This window comes from Falco peregrinus, chromosome 5 (assembly GCF_023634155.1).
Source record: "Falco peregrinus isolate bFalPer1 chromosome 5, bFalPer1.pri, whole genome shotgun sequence".
Taxonomy (NCBI): Eukaryota; Metazoa; Chordata; class Aves; order Falconiformes; family Falconidae; genus Falco; species Falco peregrinus.
In genome coordinates, this window is record NC_073725.1 from 78,930,816 (window position 1) to 78,956,245 (window position 25,430).

Sequence of the window (25,430 nt, forward strand, 5' to 3'; positions counted from 1 at the left end):
TGTCCATTTTATTCCTTTAGATTTTCTACTAATGCCATCTTTTTTGTTTTCTCCACTGTTAACATTGGGAGGGTTATGCTTCCATAGTCTATCTATTCTTATTGTGCTGTGAGTTCAAGAATGTTCTTGCAGAACCTCGTTATATTTTCATCTTAATGTCACCAGTGAGTCAGTTCAGCACACATTCTTATTACAGTATTACTCTAGACTTTTTATATTTAGTAAAAAACCCTGAATTCTCTTTGAATTTTCTGTACAAAAATAATCCATAAAGGTCTTCAACAGACACAGCACAAAGAAAAATGTGTCTGTGGGAATACAGTTTATTCCTGTTGCCTATCTATATTGCTGTAGGTTTTTGACCAACACTTTATAGAGGAAATGAGAAGCTCTTTTGCTAATTTCCCTTTTATTTTCTGTTGATAATGACTGAAACATTTATCAGCTTGTCACTAAAATAATATGTATGGTAGGAGTACAAATATTTTCTACAAGATATTCGGTCTATTACTTTAGAACAACAGATAGAGGAACAAAGCTTGTTCTTTTACGGTCTGATTCTTTCTGAAGCAATTTCAGATTTCATGGAATGTTTGAACACGAACATTGTACAAATATTTGTGCTTCCTAAATCACAGTTAAACAGGTATTTACTTGATGTTATTATTTTCCATAAAAATGTCATGAGGTACTAATGTAAAAATCCATTAATAGTAGATAACACAAGAGGTTTAAACATATTAGAGCCAGAAAAAATGTACTGGGATTAGTCTGTACAGCTTGCCTATAATTCTGGTTTAGACCGCAATTTTAAGGAAGGGCACTGATCTATCATTATAACCTCTGGTTGTGTTTTATGCTCTGCACAAATTGCCTCTGAGACACACTTAGATATGGAACACAGACCATGAAGTTGGCAAACACTTTAACAGCTTGGCATTGGTTCCAAAAGTCTGCAAAACTATTGTTAATACTGTGAGTATTTTGACACAGAGAAGTTAATGCACTGTAAATTATGTTATAAATTTACATTACCATGGCTATTTTGCACTAACTGTCTGTATGGACACTCATGGATTTGCATGGATAGCTAATATTAATTATATTGGGTACAGATTTGCAGCACACTATTTTAAAGCAACTCTTGTAGCCATGAAGTTGTTGTCAGATCGCTTTGCCTGGACTCAGCCGTTCCAGAGGGGCTACCGAATGCAGCTGCTTCAAGCTGCAAAATCCACAGCGTAGAATGTTCCTATCGTCTCCTTTACATGCCTTTCTATAATACCTATTTCAGGGAACATCTCACTGATGACATAGTCTATATCCTCCTGTATGACTATTTTATACTTGCTTTACTTACTGCCCACTGAATTACTGAGTAATTCCAGCTTGCTTCCATTCTTACCATCTAGTATTCAAAATGCAAAACTGTCAGCCAGATTAATTAGATGCATTGATCTCATGTATGTTACTGTCTTCCATTTGAATAAACTGCTTTTAGCAGTTTGTCTAAAAAATAAAATGCCATGCCTTGTGACAAGATAACAGTAATTAATTTCAAATTAATGGCAAGCCATTAGCAATACTAATTCTAAATACTAATATACAAATGCATTATCAATGAACATAATTTACCCCTGGTAAATCAAGACATACAAGAAAGAAAATCCCCCATACATATTTTGACCGGAAACATTTTTTTTTAGAATATCTACCTCTGTCTGTCAAACTCATAATTTACGTTGTGTCCAGAAAGACTTGTAAATTCTGCCTGTTTTGAACAAATGGGAATGATCTCTGCAATTCCAAACTTGTGAAGTCTTTGGAAATGCTCTGGAGTCATTATGCTTAATAAAGCTGATATTAATGGGGCAGAATAGATATTAATAGGATAGAGCAAGGTCAAACTTACTTAGCATAAAATTTGAGTGTTTTGTAGTGCATTATAATGGATTGAGTTGTATTAGTCCCCAGGCATCCTCAAACTGGAATGCAATGGCATTCTCAAACCTTGAATAATATTCTTGTTCTATACTGATGTTGAATTTCATCATAACTTGCTCTTATGAGGCATATAGTCCAATTCCAATTTCCAGTGTAGACTGATTGGGGATGCAACAGAAACCTTTACAGATATGTAAATGAATCTCTTGCCCTTCATAGGAGAAGCTCATCCCTCTGACAGTACAAGGTGGATGTTCAGGGGTGATGCAAACGGGATGTACTCAACCTAGTGAGATTTTGATTTCTAAAAGCAGCTGTCACCCTGTGTACTGGCCACAGGCAGGTCCGATAGGCTGGTTTGGCTCACACTGCTGTGTTGAACTTGCAGATGTTTAAAGATACGAAGGGAAAAACTGCACCACTGCTAATTGGGAGGTACCGTTGGTTCTTATTTATTTATTTATCCTGCAAATATGAATAGAGATCACTGATTTAAAAACAGACTGGTTGAGAGTAGATGCTGCAAAGGGCAAAGAGTTGTTCATGTTTGTGTTTTTCTTATCTAATCCTCTCCAGCATCCTCTGGATTATGGATAAATTCTCTGTGAAATCAATGAAACTGATAATAGTGTCATGTAGATGTAGCTGTAGATATACTATTTAATAACCGTTGATTGAAATGGGCAATTTCAAGCCCATTTTTCTTTGCTGTGAATGGCTTAAACACTGAGGTAAATGAGAAAGAAATGTATTTTTTTATTTGTAGGAAGGAAAACACTCCTCTTGGCAGAGTTGCCAAGCATGCAGCCATTAAAGAACTGAAGGTGCTTCTTGCCCTGTATATGGGTAGGCTGCACAGTTAAGTTCCTGCTAAGGTATCGTGGGCCTTGCTTAGCAAGCACATTAAAGCCTATTTAATGAATTAATAGAACAAGCCAGAGTTAGTTTTCACCTGTTAGTGATACCTTTTAGTTATAAGAACAAACCTGAAGATAAAAGAAAATATTGAGGAAAACCTTTTTTGGCAAATGGTACTTTTTTATAGCAAAAAACAAAATGGAAGAATAGTATGTTTGTTCACATGCTCGTTTACTTGTTCTCTCAGTTAAAGCTTTAGCTTTTGGGAGTAGGTTTTCCTTGTATTGTTTTGGCCCTTCCGGTTCGATTACTCCAATTTCATATTGGCACCAATTACTCTACTGACCTGAGCTTTATGGGGCAAAACTAATTCTAAATCTTAACCTATATGGCAAAGGTTGAACCAATTTGAATCCTAACATGATACAAATCACTCCATCTAAGTGCACCACAGGCATTAACAGTATTTGACGTGCTCCAGAGGTCTATTTCAAAAGCTGCACCATGAATCGAACGCCTTCCCAGCGATGCTGCCTGGAGGCAGCACCTGATCCCAGAATGGCTGGGCTCTGTCCGCAGCACACGCCTGGGAAATGGCTGGGGCTGACAGGGTGGGGGGAGCTGAAACAGTTGGAGCATATAAAATTCTCTTTGAAAATTCAGTTGTTTGGGCATCCAGTTCACTTGGTCTCATGTCAGGCATCATGTTGACTTCCCCCTCCCACCCCCCACCCCCCCCCCGCCCCCTTCCCTTTTTCTTTTAAAAGTACATGGAAAGCTTGTAATAGTTTCTGATTTTTCCTGTATGAGTAAAAGTTCAGTGTCAAACTGCCAAAGGTTGCAGAGCCTTGAAGGGCCTGGGAGGCAAACAGGCAGCTGGATAACAGTGGGACCTAGAAGAAGAGGGAGCTGCCTCTCTTCAGTGCCTCTTGCACTTCGTTCCAGTGGTACCTGCAAGCTTTCCATACCAAAACTGCAGAAGTTCAGGTGGGTCGGGATGCCTGTTAGTCCTGAAGCAGGTTAAGACTGCTCTCTCTGGGGTGCTTCCATGGAGCTCTCAGAGGTGAGCGGAATGCGCCACTGGGTCAGCCACAGCAGTGATATATTTAAAGTAGTCACTGAAGTCAGTAGGAATATATACAGAAATTCATCTGTGAGAGTGCTGGAAAGGGAAGTGTCAGGCAGTTCAGTTCATGCTTTGGAGAGTGGAGTGGCTGGGAAAAAGTAAAGGGAATTGGGAGAAAACAACGTATCCCTGGAGAGCTTTTTGTGAGAAGGCAGAATCCAGGAGAACGAGCCGGGAGAGGGAGAGGCGGTGTATTTTACAGGCCTGTAAACTTTGGATGACACCTCTGGTTTAATCTTAAATAAGCTTTTGCTTTCTATTCGGTCTGCTCACTCCAAAAAGCCAGTTGTATATGTTTATATTTATTCTCTGGAGTAGGTATGTATCTTTTTCTGACTGTTTCATGCCTCTGATTATGTCCTCCAAGATACTGAACAAGTGTAGGATCCTGATGATACTACATTTTTACTGATTTGAAAATGAATTGAGAGCTAAAGATCTCATTCCTCCATCTTTCACCAAGTGCTACTTGAGATGTCAGTGTGATTTTTTTTTTTTTTTTTGCCAGCCCAACTGATCATTAAGCATAGAGTTTCTCTCTCATTCTGAAAGCCAGATGATTGTGTATGATTTACTCATTTATGTTTTTAAAAACTGCTTCAGCTTTTTGTTTACAGACCTTTTAAACAGCAGTGAAACACACAATCATATCTTTCTCAGATTTTTTTTCTAGTTAATCAAGAGTAGCAGAAGAAAGAAACAAACAAAGAAAACCACGTAACTGGAAGCCTGCAGTTGCTCTTTGTTAGTAAAAGAAATAAAGAACTTATTACCTTAAAGTAAGACATGGTATCAAAACACACATAATATTAATGGATACTTCTTTAAAGTTTCTTTTAAAAGATATCTTTTCTGTTAATTCTCAAGGAAAGAAGTATTACTTTACTATAGCTGTTTTTTCCCCCTACAGTGTTAACACTCCTATCCTGAAATACGTATATGGTATCATGCAGAACCATGGGCTTATGTTTGGAAATATTAAACTCTGACTACAGCTGGCTAGTCATACTATGCTATCCTTAGCTTCAGGTTTGCTTTTCAAGTATGTATTTTTTCCCCCCTTTTTAGAAAGTCAATTCTGTAAAGATTTGCCTAAAACTGCTATTGGCAGGTGTGAGGGGCATCCAGAAAAATTAGGGCTAAAATAACCCCAGAGCTCACTGATGATGAAGGTTTTGAACACCAGGCACAGCAAGGATGTGTGGTTGCAAATGGCTTTGTGGGAACAGCAAATTCTCTAAAATGGAAGTCAGATGGTAATGATGGCTGATTTCTAGTCTCCTGAAGCTGATGGAGGATATGAATCAAATTGGGCCTAGTTTATAAAATGAGCCCTTCGAAAAGTTTGATTATAATTTTCTTCTAAGTGGTTATAATCACTGAGGAAAGGGGTAAAAAGCTGTTGAAATAACATCCAGCTGACTGTGAAGCCTTTAACCAAATCCAAGACTGGTTATTCCCGTTTCTCACATTTTCACCTTATGATTAGGTCTGTAGTTTCTTTCAGGATGAATGTTAGCCATCTTGTTATACTTATTTAATTAAGATGTTTCTGAAGTAAAAAATCTCAGTTTTTAAATGCGCATAAATACATGTGTAATGGAAAGCACACAGCAGTAGAAGGATGAATGTTGGAAGTAGGAAGGATCTGTTATCAAAGATGACAGACCCCTGGCAAGACCTTAGCCAGCTGTTCAGCTTTGGTGTCATTGCAGAATCCCGCATTGCCCTGAGGCAGGAACAGCAGCGAGGGCTGGGCTGGGCTGGAGTGCTGTAAGCTGCAATGAGACCTGTGTGTGAGTCCAGGGCTATGTACAACAAAAACATCCACCAAATGCGTGGGTTTCTACCCATCTGCTTGAGGTAAATACCCAAGGAAGGAGACAGCTGTTGCGAGCAGATGAGGAAACTGTTGCTGATATATCAGATTTCTGAAAACCTGAAGCCCTTTGTAGAGATTAGGAGGACTGAACAGTTTTTTTGCTATTTTACATGGCAATTCACTGTGGAAAAGCAAAAGAATTACTTATTGAATTCTCTGCCAGCCACAAGGACATTCTCTGTGTTAATGCTCAACTTGTATTGCCAACAACATGAAGGACTGCGAGGAAGATATGTGTCAAATGATACCAGGGTATGATGGATTACCACTGTCAGACTTGTATGGAGTTTCAGGTGCTCCAGCAGTGACCTGTAGACACTGAGTGGCATTGCTGCTGTTTTGCTTAGGTAATTTGGTACGGGAGGTAACATTTGTTGATGAAAGTGAATTATCTGGTTGAAATTAAACCCATTAACATTTGGAAATAAATACAATTAGAAACATGTTCTGAAGCATCAGTGTACTAGGTTTTCCTCAAGGTCGATGACTCTTTCTAATGGGAAATGCTTATTTCTCACGAACTTAAAACTTCAGTTCCAGGCCATCAAAAATTTTTTGAATGAGATGATGATGAGAAGGTGCAAGGTAGAGCCTTGGAGATAAGAGAACAGAGAGAAAAAGAAAAGACAGTATTTGACAGAAGAGTGAATAGTCTTAAGAGGAGTATGCAGTGTAAAGGAAAAGCCAGAATGAACAAGCTTAACATAAGAATAGGAAATAATCTGTGTGTATTCAAAAAACTAAATTTATTTTCCTTTAAATTGTATCGGATGGTTTGCCAAACAAATTATTTGGTAAGAACACCCCTTATGAAAGAACCATAACTCTTTTCAGAAGCAATAGCTTTTATCGTTTCATTGATTCAGGAAATTGGAGTAAATATCTTTTCTCATTAGCATATTGTGTAGATGACTTTGGACGAGGTTGAAAGCTGTTTACTATTTCATGCCCAATATGAGGTAGTCTGTCTCTTCAGAAAAAGGATCTAATTCATCTGTGAGGGCTGAGAAACAGGCAGTGAGTAGCGTGTTATTTTCAGAGCTCAGAAGCAAGTCAGCTGAAGTTTGGAGTCTGAAAGAATAAAGATATTCTGCCTACGTGTATAATCAGTACCTTGTGGCTGTAGTAGGTGTACTGATGTACATGAAGTCAGAAGGCTGAGGACAGCAACAGTTGGAGAGTGTTTGGTGGTAAAGAAACACAAGACCAGCTAACATCATTGCTGTGGTAGCCACCTTGGCTCAGCTGTGGAAGCGTTAGGGATAAATGATGCTTATCCATCCAGTGCCTTGGGCCTGATTTTTAGGTTTTTCTTTAAGTAAGTTCTTTCAAATAGACTTTCCCAGGTGTAAGCTGTATAAAGAAAGAAATCAGTTGTACTGGTTTATTGCTTCTCTTATTCAGGTTTTTCATATGCTTGCGGTTATGGTTTTTTTTTTATTATAGAAGTGACTTAGGCATGGATGTTGATTTGGACACGGCGTATTTGCAGCTAATACTAACTCAGATGTAAAATCCCGAAATACCCTCTGTATCTCTCTAAAACTATAAAAGAAGCCCTAAACAACCCCTAACCGCCACTCCCTCCCCCAGATCTTCTTTTGGGCAGTAGATTGTCTTTAACTGATGTGAAACCACACTTCTGTTGTTTTTTTAGACTGAGATTTTTTTTCTCAATAGCTCATGCTTATATATCTATTTGCTTATTTAAATGAGTAGTTTGGTATTCTGTATTCCATGGTAAAAAACATTTCACTACTGTTGCAGAATAATAATTTCTCATAGTATGACATGGGGTTCCTCTGAGGGATTTCAAAGACTAAAAATCAATCTAAAATACTACTGACACTCCTTTTCAGGTATTCATTAATTTTACCAAAGCTAATTTTGAGTTGAAAAGTGAGATGAAAGATCAAGTAGAGAGATGAGATAATTTTAATATGAAGAAGGTGAGACCATGATTTTGGAATAGCAGCAGATAAAGCAGTGCTCCCTTAGATCTAATAGTATGGTATATGGGGCATATGAAGGAAACTAAGCAATGGCCAGGAATACCCTGATTCAGTGGAACCACTGTCTGGTGCTGCTGTTCAGTTTTATAAAGCTCAGCAGTGCTATTGAAGGTGTGTGCTGGTGTTGTTTCTAATCACACAATGCTGTTGAAAAGGCACGAGTGTCTCAAAACTGCGTGAAGAAGAGACTGTTCCTAAAAGGGACTGCAAGTCCTGAGCAGTTCATTATTTAAGATTCATCAATATTAACAGCAGAGTCCGGAAAGTTCATTATTCACCTCACTTTCAAAGTCAGACCTGTGTGTTAGTATGAGCAAATTAACATTTGCTCCCTGTTCATTGTGATTAATGGGGTCGCTAATTCCTGTGATCCCTTTGGTGCCAGTTAGCCAAAGCTGTGCTGGCCTTTGAGACAGCTTGCTGGACCTTTGGACAAGAGAGAAGTATACAGTTTTTGTTGTACTCGTTTATATTGTTTGAAACGGTAGTTTAAATATACTGAAAAAATAATTAAATATCTACAGAGGAGGTCCTCTACTGATATAACTGTGTAGCAACATCACCTCTAAGATATGTTAGTCCTTTGTTCCTTGCATTTGGAGACTCAGTGTCATCTGCATTACAGGTGAAGGAGCTGCGGCAGGCATCCGTCAGTTAATGCCATTTATCATTTTAAAGTACTGTGCTGTCTTAGACCTTGGCTTGTTGCCTTCTCTTTGCCACCATCTAGCACACTCCACCTCACCATGTGAAACAAGCAGTGACAGAGGGATGAGGGCCAGTTTCTGTTTGTACGAAGAAATGAAATCTTGGCAGCTCTTCAATGACCTGCTCTGGAAAGCAATCACAGGGCTTTTCTTTCAAGACCCAATTTTTGCCGCCGCTGTGCTGAGCAGTAAATTTCCCTGAACCCGGGTAACCTGACAGATTTACACGGAGCAGACCTAGTTGATAAAAGTGAGGATAAAACACTTCCTTGGGGACTGTTCACATAACCTGTCCTGGGTAGATGAAATAACCTATGTGTGATCCTGCCTCTTGTGCTGCACTAATGATAAAGGTCATTGGAGTCACAGGACAGGTAGGAAAACAAAGCAGCAATCAAGCTTACCAGGCAGCAACTCTATCGCAAGATTGTCCTGTTTCGGTGGCTTTTTGTTATAGAGGAATGTGTGACATAATGCAATAAAATAAAACAGCCAAGCCATAACCAAGGCAGCTTTACTACTTCTACTGCTTCTAACTGTGCCTGGGTTTACAAAGGTAGAGACAGAATGGAAAGAATATCAAAACCATGGTTTCAAAAATAGGATTGTGTTTCAAATGCACATAGTATTTAGAAGAATTTTGTATGTTGTCTTTGTCTGATTTTTATATTTTCCAGTACTGGTGTATACACATAGGTACAGTGTCAATTCTCCAATTCTTTTAGTAATACAGATAGTATTACCTTGAAGGCTTTTTCTTCTGACTTTTACTTAAAAACGGACTGCGGGTGATACAGTGTTTACAACAATTAATATTTCTATATATGTGTATTAATGCTGAGGTACCTAAATTCAACTTATACTATAGCATCTATTTTTTTCTGGTAATGTGCCTGTTTATGTCTTGTATTGAGTACTGCAGCTGTAGGTACTGACCTACCATGTTTGTACAAGTTTTTCTTTATTATCTTGAAAATTTGTGCTATATTAAAAAGGCTTTAAGTAAAAATAACTACTTAGATTTCTATGAGAGTATTTTAAGAGGATATTATTTATAGTGACTATTAGCTTTTTGCCAGTTCATCTCCAAATTATTGTTTGCTGAGGAAAAGCAAATGTGAAGCAGCTGTGAAAACTTCAGACTACAGGTTTGCTACCCTGAAAGAGCATAATCCTCCCAGCTGCATTTTTCTCTGTTAGCTTTGTGTGCATAGTTATTTTGGCTAGAACTATGGAAAAGAGAGATACATACATCTATGTTTTCCTTACTTATCTTTGTAACACAAATGGTAGGTGGGAAACTCAGTTGTAGGAGTTTTTCCTTCATCTTTTCTGTATTCTTTCAAGAACAAATTTTGATTTTTTTAAAAGGGGAAAAGTGTTCACTTACAAAACTGGAAGTGGCTATTCTCTCTTAATCTACAATGAAACAAAAAGGTATTTAGAGCCGAAAGTTTTAACTTGGGGGGGAGGGGCAAATGGATGTGTCTGAATTATGTACTTGGCAGATTGTGGCAAGGCTGACAGGCAGATTCTCTGTGGCATAATTTTATTGAACTGTTTTCAGTGAAGAAGCTGGTTCTCTATGTTTACTGTCTTGGCAGAAATTAGTCTGTACATTACCAGTAATAGAAATAAAAAAAAGGCTCTGCAGCTGGTAGCATTTTGTAAGAATGGTAGGGGAAAGCTAGGCACATTTTCAGGAATCTTTACTAAAATTGCTGCGCTTCTGCCAAAAACAGGTACTAAAGGTTCTGCACATCTTCAGTGGCAATGGCTGGACTGGCATGTTGTCCCTAATAATATCAGTTTGAACTGACATTCTGTGTAAGAAGTGATTCATGCTGTATTTAATTTCGATCATCTACATTATATTCATCGGATCTGAGAGGGGAAGATACATCTATTCAAAATGTAAGCAAATAAGTAACTTGGTGTTATTTATTTATACAGTTCAGCTAAAACTCGAAGTCTAAAGATAAATTTTATCTTCTGTCTCCTGTTTATTGGTCTTGATTTTTAGAAGAATCCCATGCAGAAGAGAAGGCTCCCTACTATGACTTCCAGCTGGGAGTTTACATTGTTCTTCAAATACACATTTACTGTTTTTCCCATCAACTTACCTGGGATACTTTTGGAATGGGTACTTTCTTTATGGTTTAGTAAATTTCTTTTGGCCATCAGAGATAATTGCTAATAACACAATGTCAGTCAGGAAACATAACAGGAGGTTTGCCTGAACAACGAATTCAGAACTCAATCCAAGATACCCTTTTTTCGAGCAACATAATACAGTAATGCTCAGATGAGGTGATAGAAGAGCTAATTTGAGAAAATTATAAAAAGTATACCCAGCCTTGAATCAGCTCTGTAGAAATGGGGCTTTTTTTGAGATTTCATGAGATAATGGCGTCACTTCTACAGATAAGTGTTGCACTTCTGGTAAGCTTTTGTGGTATTTCTCTATGTTCTATTGCTAAGGCCATGTCCTTGAAAATAGATTTTTTTCTGGCATTAGGGCTCACTGACTTTTCCTGCTTTCCATCTAATGTACAATTTTCTGTTTTGAAGTTCAGGGTGCTACATGCGATTCTCTCTAAATGATTATTGGACTGAGTGTAATACTGGCAATTTCCTACCTTTTCAAGACAGAAAAAAATTAAGAATTAATGAGTCTCTCAGTGGTAGGTTTCCCATCTCTTTTTCCATTGTGTTGGTATGTACTTCAGCTTCATAAACTTTATTTTTACGGCAAACTATTACAGTCATGTAGAGTTAAAATATACAATTAATGAAGCTGTGCAATATTTTTCATTCAAGCAAAGTATTGTCTAGCAAAGTAATCACAGGCTCCCCGGTGCCTGCTCTATGCTGGAAGAGTGACACTGTTTTCTTTAGTGCCAGATGGCAGGTCAGTTGTAATCCATACTTGCCAAACATATACTGTGCAGTAATTTCCTTGGGCTGAATATCTCATCCTGCAGGATGTGTCAGAGCCTGGATCTATGCATGTTAGCAGTGTTTTGCTCAAAATTTCATTAAAGCCCTACTGTACTGCTTGGTTCTGCATTCCCGATACAGTCATTAAATGACAAGCAACTCCAAGGGGCAGAACCTTGTTCACCCCTATATCTACACCTGTCAATAGCATTTTATTACAGCACAGTGAAAACCGGACAGCAAGTAGACTATGAATTTATCAGCTGCTACAGGCAGTCTGCTACAGGCAGCTGCATGTCATTATTAGGGCAGTTATGTAGCTATAAGAACATTTCAGGATGTCTTGCCTTAGTGATGTGCCCGTGGCATGACTGACAGGGATATGCACGAGGCTGATGAGCCATTTCGATGGGGACGTTCTGACATCACCTACAGCAAATGTAATGAGAACTGTTGTTTCCTAGTAGCAAATAAAATTTGCAAAACCAGGGAGTAATAAAGAGAAGCTCAAAGACAACTTTGTCAATTCCTTATAATAAAAAACTGTAATGCTTACTTCAAAATGGTTGAATCCCTAGCACCAGCCACTGGTTAGCTATGGCTGGTGTTCTGTTCTGCCACTTCCAGAAAGAAGAAAACAGATTCATCATCTGGGGAAGATAATAACTATGCTATCTCAGGAAAGATTATACTTTCTTTGTCAGGATAAATTTATTAAGCAGCGGAATATGTAACAGGCACAAAATCATACAAAATGCTAAGGAACAGGCACCCTTCCAACTCAGCAGTTGAGCAGAGGGAGGACATTATTACTCTGCACCTTGTTGTTCTTTTTTTATGGTCTCCTCATACTTCTGAAAGCACAGGTTTTCTGCACTGTGAGTAGACACCATTTACAGCCTGCAATTAAATGATCACTTCAACCAAATATTAGGTGTCCCAATTCTTTAGTTTCTTCTTGGTTTGGGTTTTTTGTTTGGTGTTTTGTTTTGTTTTGTTTTTAAGTCATGTTTTGGAGCAAAGTACTGGTGAATTTATGCCTCCTTCCTGTGCAGCTACAAGTTGCTTAAGCATCCTGAAGCCTGCTGAGGTCAATGAGAAGATTCCTGTTAACTTCTTAGCTTTTGAACTAGGCTTTGACTGCACATATTTTTCATGGTATTTAAAGTTAGGAAGAAGCATCACACACTAGTTCAGCTAAGATAAGTAACACAAACATTGATTTCTCTTGCTAATAGTTTTAGAGAGATTTAAATTAATTATTGTTTATTATTGAATACTTCAGGCTAGAACATTAATTAAATTAAATGTTCTCCTCCCACTAAAGCACCCAGAAGTAGAGAGAGCTCACCACTTATATATTCTGTCTCTTCTATTGATCTCCTGGGCACCCAGCATAGGTCCTCTGCGTTTCTTCCTGCTTCCACAGGGTGACTCCATAAAGTTATGTAGTAGCTGCCTAGGGCAAAAATTGATTTTTGTAGGTTTAGAGCCTGGTACAAAGGAGTCACGTACAACTGCTGCTACCATGTTTTGCAGAACTGAAAAGGCTGGTTATATTATTAAGCTGATTGACATTTAAAACACATGACCTATATTTGGTAACATTCCTATTGCATCCTACAGGACTTTTTCATCAGAAATTCCATCAAGCTTGAAAGCTTTTGATGTGCTGTGGATGAGCTGTCACAAGATCCAATAACACTGCAGGTGATATTCAAAGCCTGAATCATGCAATGAGCTCTGTACTTCATGGGATCTTCAGACGGTAAGTAGGTGTGGGTCCTGGTACAGTCCTGGCAGTATGCTTATTAGCAATAGCAGCAATGCTTCAGGCTCAAATATAAATCAATCTGGGTGATAGGATTTGCAGTTAAACAGGGACAATCCATTCCATACACAAAGTTTTCACGTACAAAAGCAAGTATGTAAGAGCAAGGCCATGGCCCAGCAAACGTGAAGGATATCAGCCTAGTGGAACCAAAAGATAATGAGTGTTTGCACTTCATCCTATTTCATGGCATATCCCTGCCAGCAATACAGTAGTTTGATATTTGGAAAAAAGTTGAATCTCTGAGAATGCTTCATAAACATTTTTTCCTGTTTTTACTTGAAAAAAAGCATCTTTTGTTTTTCTCTGCTTGAGTTAAGTCAATAGGAAATCTGCCTGTGGTTTAATCAGTAAAGTAAGAAAAGGTGAAAGGAAGAATTTCATAGGATGTGGAAAACCCCTATGTGTTTGAAATGAAATAGTTTCAACATTTTTGGTAAGGTGGTGTTACCATCCCACCACTCAGACCTGCAATACCTGTACCCGTATTAGGCTATAAGTGGAAGGCTAGTGTGCTTCACTAGTAGTAACACGGTGGAAAAAACAATCATTATCTTGTTCTACTTTATCACTCAAAAGTGTCCATGGACATCACATGGAATGACAGTATCAACTTACTTTTTTTCCCTCGAGATTATTATCTCCAAAACTCTGTTACTCTTCTGACTTCTAAACACAAAACCTGGTGTTCGTTTCCAGTCATTAAAGGACTTCATATAGTTATGCCCTAAGCTTCAGCTAATGTAATTACAGGTAAACAGCGGGAACCACAAACAAAATATTGTCTCTTTAACATCTCAGTGAATTATGCCACTATTTAATCACCTAATTTAAAATTAAGTTTATGTTTCATAGAAGTAATAATGCACAACAGATGGATTGTTACTGCTGCTAAATGGTCAGATATGTAACATTCCTTCAGCTTGATATAAGGTTTATGGTTAGTCATGAGATGTTTGGTGAAAAATTAACAACACATTTATTATGGTTCCAGTAATAATGACATGGTACAGGTTTTCTGTGTTACAAGAAAAGTGGAAGGGTTTTAATCCTTTCTGAGAAGGCAAAAATGTAAACTTGTAGAGAAATTAGATCATGCACATTTAATGGGATTTTGTATGGGGTTTAAGATCATTTTTTGCAGGTCTCCCCCCTTCAGATTTAACTTTATATATATTTGGGGGGAAATGCCATTGCTAACTCACTGAAAACAGATGAAAGAGAGAATGCTTGTGTGTTTTGTTTCTGGAAAAAAACACAGAAAAAGGAGAAGAAAAAAATGAATTAGGTTCAAGAAAAACAAAAAAACCCCATAACTTTTCAAATGGGATGAACTGAAGAGAATCTTCAAGGTGTGAAGGATTCAAGTGAATGTATGAATTGTTGAGTATTTGCTCAGCTGGAAAACTTGAGAATGTTCCCCAAGTTCCGTTGCACCTGTGAACTCACTGTAAAAGCTGTCAGAGACAGTGTTTTACAGATAGCTTGTATAGCTTGGCCAGGTATCATTTAAGGAGCTTTCATAGAAAAAGCAGACTCTAGATTTAAAAGCAAAAACTTCTGTAATGTATTTAATGAACAATATATAAACCACTGAGGATCCTTATACTGAGCCTAGTGGTTCTAAATTTTTCTTTCTATATTGTGGACCAGAAACTGGGCTTTCCAGAACTAAACAGTATTTATCATAAGATGATAAAAACATAAACCCTGGAGATTGTGACATAAAAGGGTCTCTACATAAATACTACTGCATAAATACACCATCTACTGCATTACAGCTCTAATATTTTAATAGTTAGAAGTATCACATTGTACATTTGCTGAGAAGGTGAGAAGGCCAATAGAAAAAGACATGGTGACACTTAAATGCCCTTCCAGATCTGGTTATGTATTTTCAGAGGCCTTCAATTTTGCAATTTTTTCTTGTTTGTTGTATGGTTGGCTGGTTGTTTTTTCCCCTCCAAATATTGATAGGAATTTAAAAGAAATATTTTTGGTATTTAAATCAATATTGAGATACAGGAATATTAGAACATAAATTTTTTGGAAGGAACTTTTATCTTTTCCATTTTTCTCTTCTCTGTTTCATCCCATTTTTGAAGTGAGTGCAATATAATGGAATGTACTATGTTCCTTTCTTCAGTTCTTTGACAGGTTTTCTATACTGAGATTGATGAATAAGCAACACAAACACACCTGTTGGGTTTTGGGATTTTGTTAGGGTTTTGTTTTGTGGATTGTTGGTTTTTTTGGTTTTTTTTTTTTCATTTTAGAGCTCTAAAGATTACACAAGCTTGAAGATGACTTAAAAAGCAGAGTAAAAATAAAAAAGGTAAAAATGAAGAATAATATCCTCTCTTCTAAAAAAAAAATCCAAAACCAAACAGCTGGAGAGAGAGGAAAAAGTAAGGCAGAAAAATTAAGGAGTTGAGATCTGGAAACTTTCTGTTTTGATGAAGGTATTTTTTGGAAAATGGACAATTTTTGTTAAAACTATTTTGAAGAATGAATCTTGAATAACTATAGCTGCTTCTACAGGAACTTGCTGTTCACATCCATGGAATTCACTATATCATAACAGTTTCCCTTACGAAAATCATATTTAAGTCCCTGGAATAGGACGGTGCCAAAGGTCTGTTCCTCTCTCCAAGGAGCTCATCCTTTCCACCAGTTTTCCCCTTTGATTTTAATGTCCTCGTTTTGTAGCTGAATTTCAGACCAGGTGAAATGTGAAAAGCCAATCTGCCAGAGAAAAGCGTAGTCATACAAACAGAAATAGCACAGGGCTGCAGACTTTCAAGTCTTGCTGTTGGCAATGTGAATCTTTCTTTTTTTCCTGCATGTGAATTATGCTTCAATGGATTCTAAGCTGCTGCTGCTGCTTTGTTTTTATTTGATTTATTTTTTTGTTGAAGAAAGCTTGAGAAATTGTGGATTAAGATCTATTTTAGTCTAAGAATGGATCATTGCCACTGTACTTAATATCTACTGTTTTAACTTATTATGAAAAAAAATCACCTCGGACCTAACCTTAGCACAAAACCTCTGCACTAGATAAATCTGCTTTCTATTTTGATGATCTCCATACGGTCATAGGCAGTAGGGAGAAATTTCATTTGATTAGTGTTGTGTGATTAATTCCTAAATCATATTGTATATTTTCTTATGCATAAACCTTGGTAATCTTAAGAGATTTTAAGATAGCCTCTCAAATACTTCAAGTAGAAACCCTATTTACTACTGCTCCATGCACTCTTCAAGTTTATGTATTGTCACTTATGAAAGTTTTTGTTTCAAGTCAGTAAACTGGATTGCAAAACCCCAAAGTAAATTTTTTAAATTTCGTTCAAATGAAGTCTTGCAAATATTTATTTGTAAGTTTTGTTATTACTTTTAAAAAAAATTGTTAGATTAGTCTGGAATAAAAAAAAATCATTGCTTGAGTGAAGTTCCATCTGGAATAAATAGCTATTCAAGAGATTACTGAAGCTTTTTAATATGGTAGATTTTGAGTCTAAATTGAACAAATGGTATTTCTGTAAGACACTGTACTTAATAATGAAATTGAATGGGTGGTCCAAATGCTGCCAGTAGTTGTTCACAGCCATGTAGTGGGAGCTGGTCTAGTGGAGTTCTCTGGCTGGAGATCTAAATGCCACAGAAAGAACAAGGGGTTTTCAGGAATATTCTCAGTATTAATTAGTTGAGTGATGCTCCGTCCATACTGAATGTTCTTCCTGGAGCAGAAGAGGCAGTTTAGCTCCTCCTTTTATGCAAAAGAGGGTAGGTCTGATGAGGCGTCAGGAGTCAAGAGTGGTGTTGGTAAGGGTCTCTAGCTGTGCAGGCTCTGCTTCACGTGTGGCAGCTTCCGAGGTTCTGTCTTGGCTGTAACACTGCAGAGAAGCAAATGTAGGCAGAGGATGAGACCGCCTTGCCAGGTGGGAGCTGTTTTGTTCCTTAGCTGGATACAAAAAAGACAACTCAGCCGAAGAAACCGGTCACACATGCATGGAGAAAGGTCCTGCCAGGTGCTGTTAATTCTGGCTGCCCTGGTTCCAGGGGACATATCCTGGCTGCCCTGTGAAATACACCTCGCTGCTTGTCCCTGACTATCTCAGCAGGGCGTAACACTGGAGTACAGAGTGACTCCATCCCCACCTGCACACTCTGTTTCCTTCCAAGGGAAACTGGGAAACTTGAGGAGATGTTCTGACTAAATCCCACTCCACAGCAGCAGTAATTTTATGTTTCAGTTTGGAAAGTCTCAAGGCTTTGGAGAAGAGAGTGATTGTGGCAGGAAAGGATCTTGTTCTTTTCTCCTGAAGAGTCCACCTTCGCTATGAAGAAATATGGGTATTTCCCTGCTCTACGCCCATCCTTGCCCTCTTTGGTTCTTCTTTCCCACTATATGGTTGAAGTACTGCACATACCCTATGGCTGTTAATTAGACTTTTTGATGATTTTTAAAAAGTTGCATCTCACTGATTAATCCCTACATTCCTGGTCCAGTGACATGCTTTCATTTATGCAGGAAAAAATGTAACAGTTCCTTGCTTGAAGAGCACTGTCTAAGGAATTTGATCCCTACAGTACAAATAAATCTTTACTCCCATTCTTATTGTAGGAAATGCCTTTTTTTTTTTATATTTCCAGACATCTGACATTTGCTAATTGTGTTTTTCATTGCAGCAGTTGATTTTAATGACAGCAGCTCAGAGTATATAGTGTAGCAAGTCTTGAAACTGATCTGTTGAGAAGTATAAATGGGTTCCTGGTGATGGATGCAAAAGAACATATGTAAGAAGTTCTCTGATGCCAAAAGTTAAACTTTTGTGGTATATTTTGGCAGTGTTATTGCAGGAGACATGTTTTAAACCCAATTTTTTTAAGGGTCTCTGGAACTACAAGTGGCTTTTTTTCATTAACGTTCAGAAGGCAGGAGAGACTATATTTAGTGGTGTTATTGTAAAAAAGATATATACCTGCCCTACAGCCGTGAAACATTCCAATCTTTCTGTCAATGTACTTTTCTGTTACTTTTATTTTTGTGATTTTGCAGTATAGCAACTGAAAGAGTGCATTTTGGACTGTGCTGCTGAAAGCAGGGCAAATATAAAGCCTATAAATGATCCTAAATGAGTTTAAATGCTGGAGGTTGATAAAAATTGTGACATTCACATGCTGTTTGCCTGCCCTTTTACAAGATACGGTGTTATTCTAGAGAGTAGATCAGATTCCTAGTACAATCTAGTGGGAACATTAGATACTGAGCCTTTAAAACTACATGTTGCTGCCCTGTTTAGTTTTTTGCTGTACCTCGTTTCCAGTCTCTCAAGTGCTACTTGATAACAGGTCAGTAATTTGCAGGAACAAACTGTATTCTATTCATGGCTCTTAAATCTGTGTTATCTTGGTATCTTAACATCTTCTGGTAGCATGTTGAACAGAGTGATTACTATTTGTCGTATCTGCTTATATCTCTTAATCTCTCCAGAGGGAAAACTGTATGCAGAGTTGCGTCTGGGATTTTGAGTCAGCTCTCCATAATTTCCCTGGGACGAGATGAATTTGCTTTCTCATCTAATGTTACAGGTCATGTACTTTGATCAAAACTACAAGTTTCAAAAGGGCAGAGGAAGAGATTTATTATGCTCTAAAAAAACCAATATGGCTTTTGTGAATGCCATTGCTTTATAGTATAGGAAATTCCAGTTCAAATCCAGAAGGCCTTTGTGTTTGTGTTCTAATTCATAAATACTTTTGATTGCTTTGATTCATTGTCTGTCTTCTGTCATTTCTTATCCTGTTCAGGACTTGGTTTTCCCTATACCCTTTCTGGCACTGAACAGAGTGCAAAGCACATAGGAGAGTGAGCCAAATGGTGCTGTAAGTCCTTCTGCTGAAATTGTACAGTGGTAATTGTATTATTGCTCGTAATCTCTTTAGCAGACAAAACCGTGACGCTTTCTTGTGTGCGGCCAGAAGTTCTCCATGTAATCTTGAGATTACTTAAGAGGAAGAACAAACCCACAAAAATCCAAGAGCAGAAACTTGAAGCGGGTCATTGTGCTCATTGAAGAACAATGTACAGTGAATTGGTAAAGCTTAACTTTAATCATAATTCTCTATCCTTAAATTCAAGTATTTAGGACTTGTTTTTTCAAAAGATGTGTATAGTGCTTTAAAAAATAACAGCAATCATGGATGGATTCACAGGCTTTCTGCAGCCAGCAGCTGTGTACTTCCAGCAAAGTCTGAAGAAGTCTCCTCATGCTTCAAAAGCCACTGCTGAGATCCCAGACTGAGTTTATTCTAAAACAGTGCCCTAATTTCTGTATAGTCATTTCCTTGTGAATCTTTCCTGTCCAGTCTTTTTCCCCACAAATTTTTATGAAGTTTCTTTTGGAGAACTTGAAGGAAAGAGTCTGCTCAGCTATGTTAAAGCCTTTTAGAAATCAGAATTTATTCAGCCAAATGCCTATCACTAAGCCTGGAGAAGAGTGGATTTTAAAGACTGATGATACTTTTTTAGGTATCACACAAATTATCACTTTCTAAAACTTTTGCAAACATTGACAGCTGTCTTGGGACATCAATATTTACATCTGAAATTGTAAACCTTTAATATCAGTATTCCCATAAGCCACTGAGCCACAACTGGGGAAGTTCAGTTTATCTCTGAATGGACTCGAGAGAATGTTTCAGGATACTTCATAAAACTAAGTACCTAAATAGAAAAGAAATCTCTTGGAAAGATATATCTCACTGTAGTTGCAAAGAATTGTTGAGTAATTTGCTATTTCCAAAAAGTAAAAAAATCTTTCGAAGACAAGTTTCTGTAAATGAAAATTCTTGATTTCTCTTTTACATTGTATTTCCCCATGAATATGGGGAGTAGGTGTTTAACCCAAAGGTCTCAATTAGAAGCCCTATTTGTCTTTTCCTTTTGTATCATAGAGATGTACTTAGACTAGTAGTTCGTGAGAGTTAGCTGCTTAACAATTCAGGTTTCTGAAATGGAGTTTCTGTGCTTGAAAAAAGACCTTGTTTTCTCACACCAGGAAAAGAATAGTTAAAAGGTTGAGAATAAATATTCAGTTATTAGTCACTACAGTTCTGCCTTTAACTTAAAAAAATAAACAATTGTAATATAATGAGATTTTTATTCTCATATATGCATTTTAGGAACGTTGCAAATTGTTTCCTTGTTGTGCCACTGCATTTGAGCACCTATGTGTTAGGATTACATCTGGAGGGACTGGTCTTCATGCTGTTTCTTTGCTTTTGAAATTTTGTGTTATTTTTACCACAAATCCTAACATTTGGAGATGCCATAATTAGCTGCTTTATTGAATGTGAGATTCTCCATATATTCATGGAAACAAAATGTAATTTAGAGAGTTTTCAGAAAAATAGAGTTGCAAGGAAGAGCAAAAATGGCCAAAGAGTACTCATTAATTATGTAGGTCTAGTTAGTTAAATTGTTTCTAGCCTTCTTAGCCCTCTAAGCATGTAACATGTGGAAAACATAGTGGGACAGCTGATGTTAGAATAGCACATAATTTGTACAGTTCCTCTGTCATTTAAAATTAATTTGTAAAATCTCTGGGAAACAGAGGTGTGTCAACAGCATTCTGACAGCATTTATACAATATCTGTAGTGACTTCAATCTTAGAATAATTTTATTTCCTCAGCAGAAATAGAATGGTTTCCTAAAGATAAGTAAACTGTTCTAAATAGCTAAGAACATACCTAATGAAATACAGCTGAATGCCGTAAATGATGTTGCATGGAAAAACAGCTGTTCTGTAGAAAAGCCCCCAACTCCCATGATGGGCAACCTCATTACCTGTTCCTTTCATTGTTTGTATATTCTTCTTTGTTCATATATCTAAAAACATCTAAATTCTTCAAGAAAAAACCAAAGTGGATTTTAGGGACAGTTTTGTTTGAAAACAACATTCGTTCTTTAGTGTCATATGCGTTTATCAGATTTATTCCCTGCAATCATGTAAGTGACAAACCCATATTTAGCGATGGAATAGTTTGGTTAAATTCTCTAGGCTTTACATCACCTCGTGCAGCTGGATTATGCTGTTCTCTGTACCACCATTGCGACTGTCCTGTGCCGTTCAAGGAACTGAAGGGAAACTATGCATGAAAGGAGGGGCTAATGAGTTCAGTGTGTTGAGTGATGGTGCCCAGTACTTGAATGTATTGGCTGCCTGGCAGAGTTTATAATTCCATGGCTAGAATAAAAAGGTGTGCATTTCTTCAGTCTCTCTCTCCCATCCTCGGGTAGTAGATATGGTGAAACAAATACATGCCCTCTGAAGGCTAGGATTAAAAACCAAAACACCTGTGTTCATAACCAGAATCTGTGCTCATGATAGCAGGATTTACAAAGCTAATATGAAACTCTCATCCTATTACACAGCCTGACACAGCTAGTGATACAGACTATTGTATTTTGCTCACTCATGGTGAGAATAGGCCACGACCGAAAAATCATTGTTCCTAGACTATTATTCTGGGACATTTCCTTCTGTATTTTTCATCATTTTCTTTTCAGAGACATGACATTTTAATAGCTTTAATCCTTTTGTATTTTTAGTACATTATAATGTGATGGGGTGACAAATCAAAAATTGATTTATACTACTGGGATTTGTGCCCTTTATGGAAAACTGGTGTCCCAAGTGTAGATTGAAGAGCAAATTTTGTTATCAATAGTCATGTCTAGATATTCTGGAGTGTAATAGGTGATGTATTTCTTCACAAAGTAATTGCTGAATCTGTGAGAATCTATTTTAGCTATGCTTTTAGTTGTTAATGAGGATATTATAGAATTACTGTAGAAAATACAATAGACCAGGAAATCACTTGTTAAAATCTGCTTATATTAAACTGAAATTAAAAAGGGTGGATTTTGTGTTACAAAAGCTAAAGGTGTGAAGAATTCAGGAGTGGAGGAAAGTGAACCAGTTATTGTGAGATCTTGGCTCTACTCTCCATAAAATATGTCTTCAGAACATTTTTTAACAATAAGAGTAAATAAATAACGATGTTAATGGTAAGTGGAATATGACAGGCTGTTCCTTTACCAGTGATAAATCAGATGATCTTAAGGTATTAATTTTTAGAAAATAACTGAGAAAGAATTTAATCAACCTGGATTTCAGAAACATAATGCCAAATAGAAAATTATTAATTTGGATGCAGAACAAATGATCTGTGTAGATCTTTATGCAAAAATTCAAAGGTCAGTGGAAGCTAGTACACAATTTATAAAGGTGGTTTGCAGTGAAGGAGAAAGTACCAAACTGATGCATTTGGTACTCCCAGGAAACTTTTCTTGTGATCTTGGTATAACAAGTACAAATGTGCTAATTAATTTGCTTATAACTCAGACTTGAAGATGTCCTTAATTTGAAGAAGTAGTAGAATATTAAACAGGAAAGAATGAATGGTATCGAGGGTTGTAATGATGGCAGTGGGATGAAAGTAAAGGAATATAACATGTGAGATCAGGAAAATCTGCTGAAGTTGGAGACCCAGCAATTACAATCAAGAGTCAAAACTCCACCACTGTGCAAAAGCTTCTTGCTAATCAGAAGGAAACTGTTAGCTGCTGTGTGATATAAAAGTGCAAAAATGTGCATGCAATTTGAGTTGTTGTTGCATGCGGGGGTTTACAGCAGAAATTAATGCCTTCATAAAAGACGCTAGTGGACGCAATCTAGGATACTCCAGACTATTGTGGTCAACAGTTGCATGGAAAAACTGCTAGGCTAATTGTGAATGAAAAGCCAGCCTTACAAGAAACTATGAAAGTATGGCATGTAATGCATTGCTTTCTTGAAATATATCAAGGAATTAAATACTAGTGAGTGAAAAGGTGGATTTATGCTAAGAGATAACAGAAAGTCAAATTATAATGAACTGATTCTAAATATGTCTTAAAAAATATTATGAGATGGTTCTTGCTGTGATGGTTGTGTTGTTCTGGAATAAGCAGACAGGAAAAGTATAGACAAAATCCAATGAATTTTAAGGTTGCCCACAATGAGTTTATAAAGGACAGTATAACATCGCTGTCTGCAATAAAAAGGGGTACTGTGCTTAATAAAAAGATCTCTTCCAATACTGTCTCCAGGGAAAGGCAAAAATATTATGGGCTGTGTAAGCAGACCAATATCTATTTCTTTTTTGTTCTTGAGAATTGACTCATGCACTCATTTTAATTCAGTTCTCTAGAGTTCAGACTTAGAATTTCCTTGTTATTTGTTTTATATTGGGGGGGAAAAGTGTGATGAGTGAGACACAGAGAGGAAGGTACTAGTCTTAAGTGATCGGTGTGCCTTAGTTCAGTGTGGGTTCTGCAGCTTTCCATCTCATTGATGTTACAAGACTGAAAAATGGAGCAGGAAGGAAATGAACACATTTGCGCTTGGTAAATGAGTCTTGTGAACAAAAAATGTTACACTGCACTTGTTGGTTATCATTAAAATACACCTTCTTCTTCATTTATTCTTTTTCTTAATGACTTTGCTGGATATTTTCTGGTTGTTGCTATGACCAAGTTGAAGGAAACTTGTTATATAAGGAAAAAAACATGAAAGAAAGCGTTCGCTATCAGCTGTAACAATTACATGGTGAATAATTCTTTGTTGTCTTAGGATATTACTTCTAGTTTTTGTTACCCTATATAAAATTTATTGAGTCATCTGATTAACATGGCATCAGTGAGTGCATAGACAACAACAAATATGTTTCAGAAATCTTATTCAAAAGTGTTTTTCTTGTCTCAAGTATGTGCATTTACATTTTTACAAATTTCATTTCTCTTTAAGGATGGAGTTCTAAATGTTATGTGAAAGATAGCAATGCACATCTAACACAGCAAGGATCTTATTTATGATAGTCCTTAAAACTTGAAATTTTCTCTCATACTTTGAAGTTTTCTGAAATGATCACAATGTTAATCTGCAGGAAGATAAACACAATATAAGGTACTCTTATATGCATGATGCATGCAACTGACAGCATTCGTTCGGGTTTTAGGCTTAAGACTGTAACCCGTCATGGATTACAAACAAATCCCAGTGACAGACCCTATGTATAATACGCTTTGCTGAACTCAATGTTGTTCATTAAATAGAAATATCTCTTTATATGCACATATGCTTTCCTTTATATTTGTAGTATGTGGATATTATACATAGATGCAATAACTTGATAGGTGTCCTGAAGGATTTAGTACCACGTCATGCATATGTTTTACTTGTAACTGGAGTAAAAACTCTTTTTGGTGTATAAGCATTCCTGTATTCTAGGCACAACCTGAGTGTGCATCATCTTAGTTGATGCAGAGCTCCCTACTTGGTCCATCTTGCAGCTTTTCTGCAGTCAGAGGGAAGAGGAGCAGCTAGGCTCCTTGGAGCTTTGCGTGAGGTGTGTTGTTGCTGTTGTGCCAGAGTAGGCTTTGAAAAGCAGCCTATGGCACTGCACCACAACTGGAAGGAGATGATTAGTGTGGTTGACAGAACAGAAGAAAATGACTTTAGCATCAGCTTCTTGCATTGCTGGACACTGCCAGAAACTACAGCTGTGCTACAGCCTGTCAAGTGTGTTTAACTACAGCTGAACAGCAAGTGCCTGGGACTTGAAATCTCTAGTGTTATGAGCCATACTGAACATTGTGAATTTTAATTAAATCACTGCTGCTCAAAGTCTGCAAGGTCTGTGAACACAGGCTAATGGACAGTGTGGTCCTTAGTGAGAAGTTATCATGCAGAAAGTTGCAAGAAAGCAGGTCTGAGAGTGTGGAAAAGATAGTGTTTGTGTGAGTTAGATACTGCGGTGCTGCTACTGGACAGTTGAGTGTGGGAAGCTGAAATGTGAATCCAAACATGGTGTGACAGAGCCAGTAGACACTCAATACTTCCACAGTTCTTTAGGAATGCCCGCCATGAGCTACAATGATTCAATCTTAACATTCACATGTTTTTCTTATATTATTTGCTATGAACTTGCTTTGTATCTAGATGACTATCTAGATGGGCTACATGACCTCGGCTGCATGTGGAGCACTTTGTCCAATTCTTGGCTCCCCAGTAAAAGAAA

At 37.3% G+C, this 25,430-nt stretch overlaps 1 long non-coding RNA gene across 3 annotated transcripts in view; it reads left to right on the forward strand.

Annotated features, from left to right (window-relative positions):
• The window catches only part of LOC114013098 (uncharacterized), a 192,407-nt gene that overhangs the window by 101,568 nt on the left and 65,409 nt on the right, over positions 1 to 25,430 (forward strand). For all 3 annotated transcript variants that reach the window (XR_008747629.1, XR_008747627.1, XR_008747628.1), the window contains one exon: positions 13,096 to 13,237. This is a non-coding gene — a long non-coding RNA (uncharacterized LOC114013098). The remainder of the gene's footprint in view (positions 1 to 13,095; positions 13,238 to 25,430) is intronic.